Genomic DNA, 16875 nt, shown 5'->3' with positions numbered 1-16875 from the left:
ACTGCAAAAGCAATGGGGGCATTATATACCACACCATATAGAGGCTCCTTTCGCAGACCCCAGTTCAGAGGAGGTTTTAAGCAACAGTCTCTGATGCTTCTACCTCCCAGACAAAGCAGGGACAACAAACCCAATATTAAAGAGAGGGGGTTTAGAGGGTAGAGGACAAGATTTCAGGAACAGAGGCAAGTTCAAAACCTCAAAGCAAGCCACTACACCACCTAAGCAGTGACTTCCTTTCCACCTCTCCACTCCACGCTTCTCCTGTGTTGGGGGGGGGAAGACTTCAGCAATTCCACTCTCATTGGCAAAATGTTACCACAGACAATTGGGTATTATCAATTATCCGCAATGGCTATTGCCTAGAATTAATCTCCACCCCTCCAAACATTCAACCACGATACCACAAATTGTCCCCCGAACATTGCAACAAGAGGTACAATCTCTACTATTAAAACAAGCAATAGAATTGATTCCACACTCTCAACAAGGAACAGGAGTATACTCCCTATACTTCCTCATCCCCAAAAAAGACTGCACCCTCAGGCCCATCTTGGATCTCAGGCCTCTCAATCTATACATTGTCAGAGCATTTTCACATGGTAACTCTGCAGGATGTCATTCCACTACCACAAAAACAAAATTACATGACTGCTTTAGACCTCAAAGATGTTTATTTCCACATACCCATCCATCCAGCTCACAGAAAATACCTCTGGTTTGTCACAGCAGGAAAACATTACCAGTTCAAAGTTTTGCTATTCAGCAGAACAGCTCCAAGAGTGTTCAAAAAATGTCTAGCAGTCATAGCAGCCTACTTAAGAAGACAACACATTCACGTCTTTCCATATCTAGACGATTGGCTAATAAAATCAAGCAATTTTACACAATGCCAACAACACACTCAATATGTGATAGAAACCCTACATACACTAGGGTTAACTCTCAAATACCAAAAATCACACCTTCAACCAGCACAAGTACAACATTACCTAGGTGCTATTCTAAATACTCGGAAAGCCCTAGCGTATCCAAATACACAAAGGATACAAGCGTTCCAAAATCTCATACCACAAATACAGCCAAATCAACAATATACTGTAAGATTCATCATGAAAATTCTAGGGATGATGGCATCTTGCATAGCTATAGTTCCACATGCAAGACTAAACATGAGGCCCTTACAACAGTGCCTCTCACAACAGTGGTCTCAGGCACGCGGTCAACTTCAAGTTCTAGTGTTGGTGGACCGGCAAACACATATGTCCCTTCAATGGTGGAATCTCTTCAATCTAATGAAGGGGGCAGTCATTTCAAGACCCTGTGCCTAAGACCATAATCACAACAGACTCATCCATGATAGGTTGGGGAACTTATCTCAACAATCATGCCGTTCAAGGGAATAAGATGCCAAACAAATAGTTTCACATAAACCAACTAGAATTATTAGCTGAATTTCTTGCCCTGAAAGGGTTTCAACCTCTCCTCAAACAGAAGACTGTTCTAATAAAAACAGACAACATGACAACCATGTATTACTTCAACAAACAGGGCGGGACACATTCATCTCAACTGCCACTAGCCCAAACAATATGGAAATGGGCAATTCACAATCACATTCATCGGTTAAAACAATACATTCCAGGGATATACAATCAGCTGACACATCTCCTAAGTAGGAATCACCAACAAACTCACGAATGGGAGATTTACTCCCAAGTACTTCAGAAGTACTGTCAAAAGTGGGAGACACCAGAAATAGACCTATTCGCAACAAGCGAAAATGCAAAATGCCAAAAACTCGCATCCAGACACCCACCTCCCCTATCCAAGGGCAATGCTCTATGGATCAATTGGTCAGGGATATTTGCTTGCACTTTTCCCCCTCTCACACTCCTTCCCTTTCTGGTCAGCAAAATACGAAAAACATAATTCACCATGATACTCATAGCCCCAGCGCGGGCACGTCAGCATTGGTACACGACACTCCTAGATCTGCATGTAGTACCTCATTCCAAACTCCCAAACAGACCAGACTTGTTAACACAGAACAAAGGTCAAATAAGGCACTCAAACCCCAATGCTCTCAATCTGGCGATTTGGCTCCTGAAGTCTTAGAACTTGGTTACCTAAAGCTTCCATCAGAATGTATGGAAACAACTGAAGAAACACGTAAACGTACTACTAGACAATGTTACACAAACAAGTGGAAAAGATTTGTCTACTACTGTCAATCTAAAAATACTGAACCACTTACAGCATCTATACAAGATATTCTATGCTAGTTACTTCATTTGCAGAAATTAAATTTAGCTTTCTCATCCATCAAAATCCATCCTACTGCAATATCTGCTTATTTACAAAATATTCCACACACTTCTCTACTCAGAGTTCCTGTTATTAAAGCCTTCGTGAAAGGATTAAAATGCATTATTCCACCCAGAACAATACCTGTTCCTTCCTGGAACTTAAATATCGTACTTACCAGACTTATGGGCCCACCTTTTGAACCCATGCCCTCTTGTCAAATTCAATTTTTAACATGGAAAGTTGCCTTATTCGTAGCTATTACTTCTTTACGAAGAGTTAGTGAAATACAGGCGTTCACTCTTGAAGAACCTTTTTTCCAAGTTCACAAACACAAAGTTGTACTTAGGAAAAATCCAAAATTCCTTACAAAAGTAGTATCTCCTTTTCACTTCAACCAAACTGTGGAATTGCTAGTCTTCTTTCAACAGCCAGACTCGGTGCAGAAAGAGCTCTTCATATCTTAGATCTCAAAAGAGCTCTTATGTACTACATTGACAGAACTAAAAAATTTAGAAAAACAAAACAACTTTTTGGTGCCTTTCAACATCCGCATAAAGGTAATCCTATATCTAAACAAGGCTTGGCAAGATGGATTGTTAGATGCATCCAAACGTGCCACATCAAGCAAAGAGAAAAATTTAGTCACTCCTAGAGCACATTCTACAAGAAAGAAAGGTGCATCAATTGCATTTTTAGGAAACATACCAATGGCTGATATATGTAAAGCTGCCGCATGGTCAACTCCTCATACATTTACAAAACACTATTGTGTTGATGTTTTCTCACAGCAACATGCTACTGTAGGCCAGGCTATATTAAGAACACTATTTCAAACAACTTAAAACTCCTACAGGCTAGCCACCGGTATTTTGTTTCGGAGGACTAACTGCTTTGTAGTCTATGCATATCATTTGTATCTGCAGCTACACATGCCATTGAACCGAAAATGTCACTTACCCAGTGTACATCTGTTCGTGGCATGTAGTGCTGCAGATTCACATGCACCCTCCCTCCTCCCCGGAAGCCTGTAATCGTTCAAGTTTAACCATTTGTTCATAGGTATATATATTTACATTTGCATGGACTTCTTTATATTCTTCTACTCTCAGTCCTTCCTTCACCCTTTGCAGGAAAGCAGTCTGACTGTGGAGTCGATGCCCATGTGCACTGTGGCAGAGAGGAGAAGTCACTCAATCCTGTGATTCCGGGGGGACTTCTTCGGGGAGGGGCGGCTTGTGGCACTCCGGGCCTGGCACTGGATGTCAGAAGAGATACGCACAGCATGTGAATCTGCAGCACTACATGCCACGAACAGATGTACACTGGGTAAGTGACATTTTCCATGTATATTTATTGCTTTATTAACATACCATGGGACTCCCACTTTGAAGTTGAATATTCGAGCATGTGGATCTATGAAGAATGCCAATACTGGAGAACTTCAGTTACAGGTATGTAACTAATTTTCAAATGCATTTAGGGCCAGAAGATCTGGGTGCCAACGCCCCCCAGGGAAGTAGAATGGGAGAGAGCATGGGATGATTTATTTGGGGGGGGTGTAAAAGGGAAAATTTAGCACATTTCAGAGTCTCTGGAAGGTGGGTGGTGGCTGAGCACCCACAAGTTTGAAGCGGATTAGTTTGCTTTTGACAATTTGGATCTTAGCTTAGTGCAGTTTTGACTTCTCCTGTTTTCCCCAGTTATACCCCTCCTCATGTACCATATCTGACATGAGGTTCTACGTTTATAAGCAAGAGCTCTCCTGTGCAGATTCATTCAGTTGTTTCAAATGTAAATGGTCCATTATGGAACATTGGTACATAGACTATTTGTGCTCTGTCTTGATTTTACAAGGGAAAGCTAGTTTGCAATTTTTATTCCGTTCTTTCCTTCACCTCATAGTGGATTGTGCCATCACAGAATGGTTCCATTTATGTTATACGTTCTGTTATCTGGAAGCATAACTTTAATTTCTTTTTCAATGGTGAACGGGAACATACTGGCAGATTGTTGTAGATCTGCAAAATTTAATTATATTAAGCTCTTTCTTTACAAAAGTCCTATGTATTAATACAGACTTGGTACCTGTATGTAAGATGAGGTTTCGTTATTTTTCAAGCAGTAGTTTTTGTACAAAAATATTAGTAAATGGTTTCTGCTTTTAGTGAAGCTGTGAAGGCGTTCTGTCATGTCCTTAGTTTGAATTTTTTTCAAATTCTGTTCTTATATTTTATTAAAAACTGGGGTGTCTCAGGTATGTCACAGCCAATGTCATGGAGCTCAGTAAAATGGCTTCTGAACATGGTCAGATATCCATAGTTGCTGTTCTAACTAACCAGTTCTAGCCCTGATTCTCAGCTGAGTTTATTCTCACCTGTCTGCTAGCAGCCAAAGATGGATCAGAGTGCAGGGACCTGTACGACACTGCACAATCGTCAGTCTGTTCTTGGTACACATGCTCATGATGGCCTAGTAACCCATCTAAAACTACGGTCTGCTATCTCCCCCTTCAGCCATCCCTCTATCGCTCTGTTCAAACCCTTCCTTTACCATTAATCGACCCAATGCAGTTCCTTTCTCTGTTAATAGCTGAGGAATCCACTATAACAAGAATGTGCTATCCAAACTTCATATACTCAACACTCAGTGTTATCAGGTATCACTCCACCGCCATATCGGAAAACTATTCATGTTTCTCCTTTCATAAGAAGACCCTTCTCAGTGCTCTTCAAGTGCACTCCTTCAACACCCTCTATCTAGGGTTGCCCCAAAATGACTTGAAGAACCCTAATCACTGTTATTTATCCAAACTATCATCCACCTTCACAAGCTAGATGTCCCACATATGCGGGCTCACTGATCAACAGGGAGACTTTTATAAATTGTTCACTCTAAAATGCTATCCAGTTCATTGCCTCATTCTCCAACCTAAACAAGTGTTTCTATTCCCATAGCTTTTTGTGCACTGTTCTGATAGTCGGATCTCATTCTTAACCTCTCTACACGTGAACTATTGTCTCTCAGGCCACTTCCCTAATCATTTCAGTAATTCGTACTGCGTCTAGAACATCAGAATAACAGTTCTCCTTGCACTTAGTACACCAATATTTTACCATTTGTTTCTGGTCTCTAGATTATCAAACCTTTTCCCCCACCAGCCTCCTAACACTACTTATTGTTACAAGTCCTATTTGATGAGCTTGCCAAAAAGTAAATTGTGTATCACATAGGTGTAACAGGCAGCTATGAGGCCTTCAGCAAACCATGTTGTATTAGCTCATTTCACAGACCTTCATTAACTAACAATATTAATTGTATTCACTAAAACAAATGGGAATTATTCCCCGGCTTAGAACACCACCATACAAGAAAAACACTATAGGTGGTACATCCTTCTCCGTTCAAGAAGCCAAACTATGGAATTCATTACCCCCAACTATAAGAGCCACAGTTAACTTTCTTGTCTTCAGAAAACTACTCAAGAGTTGTCTCTTTCCTTCATAACCACCATATTCAAACAACTATGAACTGCATTTGCCTATGTTGATAAATATTTTTTTCAGATTATGTATATATTTCTAGTTATGTATAGTTTCTTTAGAAAATATGTATCACTACTATGTCATAACAATAAAATAGACACACACTCTTTAAACCTGTTTGACTAAGTATATTTTACCCATAGTTTTAATTATGTATTGTATGTGCATATGTGTGTGTATTCATGTGTGTGTATTCATGTGTGTGTGTATGTATATATATGTATGTATGTATGTGTATATGTTGTTTCTGTGCTTGGCATGTTCGTGGGTCATTGCATGGCTCTTGGGTGGGTTATTATACTAGATATCTATGAATTCCTGATCTCATCTTATCACACTTATCTACCCATCATCATATGTCATGTCTCTATCAAACTGTCCTCCATTCTCACTCTGACTCATCCCAAATCCTTTCTACTACTTTCATCTCCTAAATAACTCTGCCGAAGCTCTTCCCTCCGCTTCCACATCTAACTCACCAAACCTCACTCTACTACCATGACCTCCCACACAACCCTACTAAATTCTCCTGCATTTATCTCACCCTGCTACTATGCTCTCCCTAACCCTTCCACATACTCTTCCCTCCTCCATCCCCTTTACTCATCCCAAGCCTTTGGGTTGAGTAAATGAAGGATATACTTCCAATTAACACTTCTGGATTTCTTTCCTCCTCCACCCCTCCATTACTCCAGTCAACCTAACTAACAAACACTCATATCCGCGGCTCATTTTAACTCATATTAATACTAAAACTGTACTCATTATTTCCCGATACTAATCGATCACTAATTCTTGTTGGGTTCCAGAGTAGTGCGCTACTCACCGAAAAGTGCTTTGACGCCTCGTCAGGGGTAGTAAGCGCTATATAAATACGATTACAATACAATACAATACAATTTACTACTCCAGGCACAGTATTACAGCTTTGGACTGGTCAAATACCGTCCAAGCCAACCTGGAATGAGTAAAGCAACCCCTGACACGTGTTTCGCTCTCATTAGAACTCTTCAGAGGGGTTTAGCTTTGTCCAGACACAAGGGAGCACCCAGTACAAGTCAAAACACGACCCTTTCAGGGTTAGAGTTACGCATAAATTATGCAAAAAACAAGAGAACTCTGGGAAGTTCCCAATTTTAGGTGGAGAGCTGCTCTAGTAAGGAGCACCCTGCAACACCAGCGACACTCTAGATGTGCTCACCTCAAATGTCTGCTTATCTAGCAAAGTTTTTAAGCATAGGATCAGCACAGTGCTATCCTCGCCAAGCTAGATAGTGACAAAGTATTTTGCCATTTGTACAGCAAAATCTTTAAGCATAGGATTGACCCAGTGTCATCCTCGCCGAGCTGTAAAATGACAAAAGCCATTTACTACTCCAGGCACAGTATCACAGCTTTGGACTGGTCAAATACCATCCAAGCCAACCTGGAATGAGTAAACCAACCCCTGACACGTGTTTCACTCTCATTAGAGCTCTTCAGAGGGGTTTAGCTTTGTCCAGACACAAGGGAGCACCCAGTATAAGTCAAAACAAGATCCTTTCAGGGTTAGAGTGACACATAAATTATGCAAAAAACAAGAGAGAACTCTGGGAAGTTCCCAAATTTAGGTGGAAAGCAGCTCTAGTAAGGAGCACACTGCAACACCAGCGACACTCTAGATGTGCTCACCTCAAATGTCTGCTCATCTAGCAAAGTTTTTAAACATAGGATCAGCACAGTGCTATCCTTGCTGAGCTAGATAGTGACAAAGTCCAAAGCTGTAATACTGTGCCTGGAGTAGTAAATGGCTTTTGTCATTTTACAGCTCGGCTGGGCTGGGCTGGTGGTTTCCGGTGCGGAGCACTGGCACTTATTTTTTAGGGCTGGCACTTATTTTTATGTCTCAAGCATTTACTGCGAGCAAAAGACACATATGGGAAAGATGGAGGAAGAGAAAAGAAAAAAGCCTTACAAAGGGAGAAAGCAGAAAGCTGCAAGAGTGAGCTGAAGGGGAAGAGAGTGGCTGTAATTGGATTAAAGAGGCCTGAGATGGCTTCAGGATTACGCTGCCTCAGTGTTCTGTGCTCGCACATTTAATTGCAGCAGCCGTGTGTTTCAGGTGAGAGCTTTGGGCACCAGCACATTTTTATCTACAAATTAAGCACTCTGGGTAAGGACAGGGTCATGGCAGGTGGAAGTCCAGTCTATGATCGGTCTTAAAGCTCTCACCCCCATAATACCTCCAGGCATCGCCCATCAGAAGCCTGAGGGCAGCTACTCTCCTTCGAAATGTTAGTATTACTTCCATCCTCTACAGTCCCTCCGGCTGGGCTTACCTCGCCTGGCTACCATGTCTACAACAAGGCGGTAAACCATCTCCAGAGATGGCTGTACCGGACAGGAACTCATATAGCTGAATATGGGATGCTTGCTGGTGTTATCAACGCAGCAGCCTATAGGCCCTAATTGGCGTGTGTAAAGCACACATGTACATCATGCAGCTGGTAGCCTTTTCATAGTGATGCAACTAATTTGAAAAAGGTTAGAAGCCGCTGATAGGCACATCTGAGCTTAAAAAGCTTTTTTTATTTGTCCTAAAGTAACTATAACTCGCGCTACCGCCATGCACAGTTTTTTCGTCAAAAAGTTTACAGCACATAGTACATTGATATTATCAATGATGTTATGGAAGATGGCATGATTGCCGTAATTTGTGGGGTAATTAGCAGTGAATGGCGAGGGTGCGAGTTATAGTTTCCTTAGGGCACAAGTTATAGTTACTTGAGGTAACTATAACTATAACTGGTAAATTTCTATGGTTTTTTACATTTAAAATGTGAGCCTAACTATAACTTCCCTGTAACCTTTGGATTTTTAAGTGAATTTCTACGTTTTTTAAAAGTTCTATTTTGTAACTATAACATCCCTGTAACCTTTGCTTTTTTCAGTTCATTTCTATATTTGTATTTACGTGTAGTAATTTTCATTACTATACATTAATCCAACCACTGGGGCGCACGGTCCTCGGCCGTGCATGGCGGCAGTTGGCAACAGGGCCTGAGTGGGTCAGTGCTTGAGTGGGTGCATGAGTGTCTGAGTGGGACTGTGAGTGGGTACATAAGTGTTAAGTGGGTGTGTGAGTGGGGGAATTGATTTAAAGAGAGACAGAGAGAGAAAGTGAGATGGAGAGAGAGAGAGTTTTTTAGGCGTTGATGTCTTAGATATACTTATAATGAGATAATTGTATCCAATAAAACATATATATATTTTTTTTAAATACAATCTTTTTTTAATTAAAAAAATGGTAATGAGTCCAGGTGGACTCAAACCCCCGAAGCTCAGTGTGAAGGTCTGCAACCTTCACATTGAGCGACGTTTACGTAGTTTTTTTTTTTTAGCCCTTTATGGGCTATCTGGGACCGCGAGAGAGCCCTCTTTATTTATTTATTTCTTTTTTAATAAAATAAATAAATAACTTAATAAAATCCACTTTATGGGTAATCTGGGGCTCCCCGCGGTCCCTCCTTATTTATATATTTAATTTAAAAAAAAAAAAAAATGTCCTTTACGGGCTACCTGGCACTGCGGAGGAAGCATCAAGGCTTCCCCCACAGTGCAGAAGCATTTCATCTCTGTCCCCTGCATGCGTACAAGGGACAGAGGTGAAAGCTCTGCTGTTTAACAGTGGGACATGCTTTACAGGCCCGCTGTCAAACAGCTGAGTGTTTGCAGGCAGGGCAGTCGGAGGCTCCAAGAGCGGGACGTGTGCCTCCCTCCAACGAGAATAGCCCCATGGGGTGGCCATCCGCGTGCAAAGGAAAGAGATGAAACTTCAGATTTTGACAGCGGGACCTGCTTTAAAGGTCCCACAGTCGAAACCTGAAATGTTTGCTGTGGCTTAGCTGCAGCTGCAGAGCTTCAGTCAAGCCACAGCAAACAGCTATGTCAAGTGGGTGGGCACCCCGGGGCATAACAGGAGCCAGCCCTGGGGGGCGGCGGTCCCCAGGGCCATCTGTGGCTCCACGAGGGGGGCCACGCAGCACCCCTCCCACAAGAACTTAGCCCCGGGGGTGGTGGTCTTTATTTTTTTTTAAACATTTGCCCCGGGGGACAGGTGGGGTGTTTCCCGGGCGTGGGGGAGGGCACGCAGCCCCTGCTCCAACTACAGTGTTGCCCTTGGGGGTGGTGGTTCCCAGGGTAGTAGGTGGGCCAGATACTCCACCCTGCATAGTACAATAAAGCCCTGAGGTGGTGGTGGTCCCCAGGGCTGTATTGTAACATGCTTTTTAGCCCTGGGGGCTAAAGGGTCAGGGTGTTTGTACCCTGGCCCCTTTTGTTTTTTTAATTACTTTTTTTTGGGACTCGGTTGAAGCGGACTCCCAAGATGGCTGACAACACTTCAACAGCTTCTTTTGTTGAAGTGTTATCAGCCAATCAGATCTCAGCACGAGATCGTTAGGGGTTGTGAATCCTTTGCGTCCCTAGATATACAAATTTGTTTTCCCCTTAATTCTCAAAAACTACTGACTGAAATTACACCAAAACAATAAAAACACTTTTTTCTGGACCAGGACCTACCTACCTGCCAAATTTGGTGTAATTCCATCCTGTAGTTTGCGCACTATCACTGTTCAAAATCCCTTTGGAAAAATTAATGGGGAAAGCTTGTTTCGGTACCCCCTTTTTTTCTCTGCCCCCTAGACAGCTCACCCCAAAACTTTCCAGGCAGCAGCTGACTGAACTGGCAAATATTTTTTGAAAGTTTTGTGTAGATTCGTCAAGCGGCGCCAAAGATATAGTCAAGTAAACAAACGCTTTTTATATAGAAACTAGGTTGTAACTATAATTACCAAGTGGCGACCACCACTAAGCAATATATATATATATATATATATATATATATATATATATATATATATATATATACACACACATACTCACACACACACACATATATATATACATACACACAGACACGATTTGGAGTATTACTTATAGGGCGCATTGAATTGTCACTCCATGTACTCACAATTAAAGACACACTTAGGATTCCCACAATATTGCATGTATTCAGGTCAATGAGACTCATCCATTGCCTGATCAAAGAGTTACTTTATTAAACTTTCGGGGATGGGGGGCTTTCCATAGCTCTTAAATTCGCAACAAAACTACCGCCGCTTTAAGACTGCCAATTTTAACCAATGCGCTAGGTACTGACTTGCTTGAAAATGCACAATATCGCACTAATTATTTCTAGAATATCCTTGGACTAGAGTCCAGGGGGCTTCACTCACAGGTTTACACGCTAGCCCCACAATTGTTAGACTTCTGATTTCAGCCGCACCAGGCACCTCCTCACAGCTCTGTTCTATGGGCAGCGCGCTTTGTTCGAGGGTCTCTCCGTGCAGTAAAACTTCTCCTTAAGGCGCTTTGCTGTTCCTCGGTTTGCTCTATGTCAATGCCTAAAAAATCCCCCAAAATAAGGGATCATGAGTTCAGAATCTCAGACCTGGAAGACGTTGCTCCATTCGAGAGCCCCCTCTGTGTGATTACTTTTAGGCACCCACTGGAAAGATGCCAGTAGTTCAGAAATTGCCAGATGGTGAAATGGAAAAGTGTTAGTCTCTTGTGATTGCCTGCGACAGGAAGGAACATGCCGTGCCTGCGGCGCAGGAGGACGGATTAGAGGCGGCCAGTGGTCAGCTTCTGTGCAGACATGGCCGGTGCCTGTCAGGCTTCAGGCCGCATCCACATTGGAAACACCTTCTTGTGCTTACACTCAGAGGGAGGAGGTATGATTAGACTTTTCACTCTACAGGTTCACCTGCCCATCAATCATTTAATACTCAATCTCCTCGAGCAGTGCCTGGAAGTGTACAGCCAGGCATCCGCAGGGCCCCCAGCACTGGCATCACCCACCATGGAGCTGGCAGCCAGGATCCTGCAGGTGAGATGTCTGCTATGCACGAGTGCAAGAAGTGACACTCAGTGAAGATGCAACAGGGTTAGGCTGGGCACCCTCCAGTGTGTTACACAACTACAAGCCTCGCCAAAGGTGGAGGCAGCTCGTGTGAGGAAGGGTCCCTCTTAGCATCTGTTAGAAAGAGCATCCCTAGCCCAGGCCCGCGGCCAGGAGTTTAGCTTTGTTGTGGGTGGGGGGAGGGGGGGGTAGATGGAGGCTGTGAGGGTGGGGGATCATGGCTCCTGGTAATGACAAAAATGCAAAAGGGATTTTGGAGGAGGATTGAGTGAGTTTAACCAAGACAAATTGTTAAGGAATGTAAACACTACTGTGAGAAAGGACTCAAAATAGAATGTAATTTTACAAGGGGTTTCCTTAACACCTTTCGAAGAAATTTGTGGCAAATCATATGTTTTAAAGCTGTTTGTTTATTACCATTGGTGAGAACTGGAAGAGGTTAAATACAGTTTTACCGAGGAGGACATAGGAGTCTCCCATAAATAGTAATTGTGAGAATGAATAGGACGGTGCATTGTGTGCCAGGAACACTGGTCAAAGCATGGCAGGGTTAAGCACAACTACAGAGTCATTTTGGGGGTTCACTCACCAAGTATGCATGAGGACACACAATCCAAATTGTGCACATAATATTTGCATCAGTTCTGGAAATTAAAATAATTAATCTGTGAATTTAGCAGTACAGGGTGAGCAGAGTCATGAATATCTTGTGTTAGGCAGCGGCGCGACTGCTTAGGTCAGTGGTTCCCAACCTTTTGACTTCTGTGGACCCCCACTTCATCAGGACTGGAATCTGGGGACCCCCAGTGAATCGTTATTGGAACTAGGGACCACCCAATGAATCATTCCTGAAAGCCGGGGCCCTAATCTGTTAATATTATTACATTTTCTCAGCAGCCACGGACCCCCAGAGGAGGCTTCGCGGACCCCCAGGGGTCCCCGGACCACAGGTTGGGAACCACTGGCTTAGGTGAAACAGAGTTCAGAAACAAATCATGTCACCACCATATTAATAAAATAACCACACTGTCAGCATGGCTACCAAATCCTTAATTCGAAGGACCAACACTTTTTATTCGTACTACCGCGCTCTTTATGAACAATACTACCACTTCTAAGGGTTGCCTTACCTTTATCATAGAATATTGATATACCTTTCAGGTCAGCTATGCTTTAAAATAATGTATTATAACTTTTCAGGAGGGCTGCGAGGTCTTCTATAGGGCAGTAGAGTCACATCTCAGAGGGTCTGCCATAAAATTATTGAGTATTCCCAACACTAAAGGGCATGCCTAGTGCTCATTATATAGTCTTACTTAAAACCCTGCAGCAGGACTTTGATGCATTATTGGGAAATGCCAATACTTCTCAGTTGGGCTGCTATACTCATCATGGGATAGGGCAGCACTTCCCCAACACTCCAGTCGGAAATAAAGCTAAGGGATTTATTACAAACACAAGCTCAGAGTCATGTAGACAATTCACACAACCAAGTTCTAAAAGATATTAACATAAACAAAACTATGCATTCAAGAAGGATAATAAATATCAATAAGAGAAATATCTGTAATACAGATTAAGTATTGCTCAGAATTAGCAACCATCAATTTAGTTTAGCTGAGTCACAATTTTAGCTGGGCACTGAGAAACCCTACAACTAACAAAATCAGGGAAATACACGTGTTGGGCGGAACACATACATTCAATTAATACGTTTCAATAAAACATATTGTAATATGCAAACAAATGAGTTCAACATTACTAATTCTACATTAATATTGGTAATACATTTAATTTCAAAAGGGGAAAACTTTGTTAAAGCATTTCGTTAGCTATAACAGAGAAGTACATTATTGTCATTTTTTATATGCATTGTTAGTTCATTAATCATTAGAAATTCAATATTGTTTCAATACATTCTTTTAGTGTACAGTCTAAATTACATTAGAATATCAGTTTAATCATTCTAGCATATAATTTAAATCAAATACCACCTAATTCAGACTCTCCAGTGAGAACAAACGCACATTTAAATTGCCTGTCAGTGCAGCTTCTAAGTTGCAAACCATTAGTGCTTTGATAAACATAAGGCTTAAACTGTCTCATTTATAATTACTATTGTGACACGAGGGACTCTACTAAAATTTAGACTACATCTCACTAATCATGTCTAGGAAATCCTTGGACTAGAGTCCAGGGGGCTTCACTCACATGTTTACACGCTAGACCCACAATTGTTAGATTTCTGATTTCAGCCGCACCAGGCACCTCCTCACAGTTCTGTTCTATGGGCAGCGCGCTTTGTTCGAGGCTCTCGCCGTGCAGTAAAACTTCTCCTTAAGGCACTTTGCTGTTCCTCGGTTTGCTCCATGTCAATGCCTAAAAAAAACCCCAAAATAAGGGATCATGAGTTCAGAATCTCAGACCTGGAAGACGTTGCTCCATTCGAGAGCCCCCACTGTGTGATTACTTTTAGGCATCCACTGGAAAGATGCTAGTAGTTCAGATTTTGCCAGCTGGTGATACGGAAAGTGTTAGTCTCTGGTGATTGCCTGCGACAGGAAGGAACACGCCGTGCCTGCGGCGCAGGGGGATGGATTAGAGGCGGCCAGTGGTCGCCTTCTGTGCAGACATGTCCGGTGCCTGTCAGGCTTCAGGCCGCATCCACATTGGAAACGCCATCTTGTGCTTACACTCAGAGGGGGGAGGTATGCTTTTCACTCTGCACGTTCACCTACCACGCGTTTAACACCCAGTTATCTCGTTGCAATGCATGGAAGTGTGCAGGCCCCTTTGTGTGTTGTGGGATGGCGGAGGATTCGAGCGGAATGAGGCAAAGACTAGATCTGGGAAATGTAAACTTGTACGTGCACAAATGCATGCATGTTTTACTGATACTATGTCTTAAGTTATTTATTTTTATATTTTATTTCTAGGATTTGTAAAGTGCCCACAACTCTGCTAGGTTGAATTGTAGAGCTGAAGGATGGAGCCAGGGGTGGTGAGAAAACATTATTACAATAGGTTTTTGTCTAGTAATGATGAGGGGGGGAGTGGAGGTTAGCTGGGAGTCATCCATACAATGCATAGAAACTTAGCTACCCCAGATACGCAGCACCACACCAGAGGCTAAGACGCCATCAGATTGGAAATAAAAGAAACTGCATAAAGGAGACTACTAGAAGACAACCGTTCTCCATCTATGCTCCCAGCATCTGGAACAACATCACCATCAACATCAGGACTACCCTAACCATTCTGCAATTCAACAAGAGCCGAAGACCCACCTTTTCAAAGGACATTACATCTCTACGTGCAGGTCCAGACCAGAAAATAAATACCTGTCCCACACACTGCATGAGGTCGCAAACAGAATGGGCTGTAAGGGCTCTCGTGATTGGGTCCTTCCAGCCCATCCTCCTCTGAAAGAAGCTTGACAGCCTGAAGCCTGCCGGAAAAATACCATAGTTGTGGAATGGTCAGTGCAGTGTCCATATAGTGGGATTCACTACCTACGAACATCTGACTTTATTGTAAATTATCCTGAATCATAACTTAGGGCTCCCATCATTGCTTAGTGCTCTAGTACTCTCTTGCTAGGTTTGCGCTCTACAAATACCTATACATGCACATATACATACATATATAGATACATACATAAAAACATACATACAGACATACATGCATACATACATACACTGGCATCAGATGAACTGGTAGGGTACAGGCAGTCTGGAGAAACAGTCTGGTGCAAGTTTCTTTTTGGGTCAGTACTTTAGGCAGGAAGTTTGTACAGGGATTTAAGTTTCTGCACATTAAATCCTTATTTTTCTCAATACATGGTGTTGGGCCCTGTAGAGCTTTAAAATAGTTTTTTTGCTGGGAGGAAATCACAGATGCTGTTGCAGTACTGCAGGTGGGACATTATACTACATTGACTGTCATCTATCATTGCCCTGGGAGGAGCTTCCTCAAAGGGAGCACAAGAAGTACAAGACACTCTTCAATACTGAAATGAAATAGGGTCCAAATTGTAGTCTGTGGTAATCATTGCTGCTAAGTTACTTTTCATCTACATTTGGGAGGGATTTTATGTCCTGAGACATCTTGGATGCTGGACAGTCCTGGGAATGTCTTCCCCTGCTCACCAAGATGGTAATGGTACCATCAATGAGGCAACGTGAATGGCTCATAAAATTATCCTGCTGAGCCCATACCAAAGGCAGAGCATTTTATCAAGACACTGTCACTGGTTCCTTTGTGGCAAAAGCTTCACTCCATGTGCCCTGAAAGCCTGTACCTCATCGCAACTATAGGCTCATTTTAGAGTTCGGTGGACATGGTACTCCACCACAAACATGGTGAAGTACCCTGATCATCAAACTGACGGCCCACCTATTCTATTTAGAGTCGGGCAAACTATCATGCTTCTGTTGGCCATGCCTCCGCAGGGTCTGCAGGAGAAAACCATATACAGATGGCCCATCAGAATGGGTCTGTTGGTATATTTACATCAGATTCTCAAATCTCTTTAGAGCTGATGGTGTCAGGTGAAAGCACTAACCTGTGTGTTTGATGCCGTGGAAGTGAGTTGGACTCACAAGTTGATGGCTCCAAACACCACTCTAAGCCTCTTGCGCAAACACCTGAGATTAAATGATAGCTACAAGTTACCCAGCAGGGGAGAGGAGAAGGGGATCAGAGAGAGAGAGAGAGAGAAGAGGGAGATCCTCCAGTTAGGGGTATCAGCTTTCAAAGCCATTCTGTAGTTCTTGTAAAGCGCATGGCTACGCACAGACCTCCCAGCGCTACAACCAACACTGCACTAGCCACACCGCCACGGGGAAGGAGGGACTAGTTCCTAAACAGCCAGGGGAAGGGAGGGACTAGATCTTAAATAGCCATGTTTTCAGTCCCTTACGAAAAGGGAGTTCAAGGTCCAGTCAGCGTAACTCTATTGGAAGATTGTTCCAAAGTTTGGGGGCCATGTAGACCATTGAGTGACCTCCCCATCTAGACCTGAAAATCTTAAGAACATTCAGCTGGTGTGCCGAGGATGAT

General features: G+C 42.7%; 1 protein-coding gene across 1 annotated transcript in view; it reads right to left on the bottom strand.

Annotated features, from left to right (window-relative positions):
- The window catches only part of DNAJC27 (DnaJ heat shock protein family (Hsp40) member C27), a 157299-nt gene extending 143106 nt beyond the window's left edge, over nt 1–14193 (bottom strand). The window contains exon 1 of the mRNA XM_069233755.1: nt 14026–14193. The gene's annotated coding sequence lies outside the window, so the exon portion shown is untranslated. The remainder of the gene's footprint in view (nt 1–14025) is intronic.
- Between the last annotated feature and the right edge of the window lie 2682 nt (nt 14194–16875).

Source organism: Pleurodeles waltl, chromosome 5, assembly GCF_031143425.1.
Source record: "Pleurodeles waltl isolate 20211129_DDA chromosome 5, aPleWal1.hap1.20221129, whole genome shotgun sequence".
In the NCBI taxonomy this organism is placed as follows: Eukaryota; Metazoa; Chordata; class Amphibia; order Caudata; family Salamandridae; genus Pleurodeles; species Pleurodeles waltl.
The sequence above is the reverse complement of the archived record's forward strand: the minus strand, read 5'-3'. Positions and strand labels throughout refer to the sequence as shown.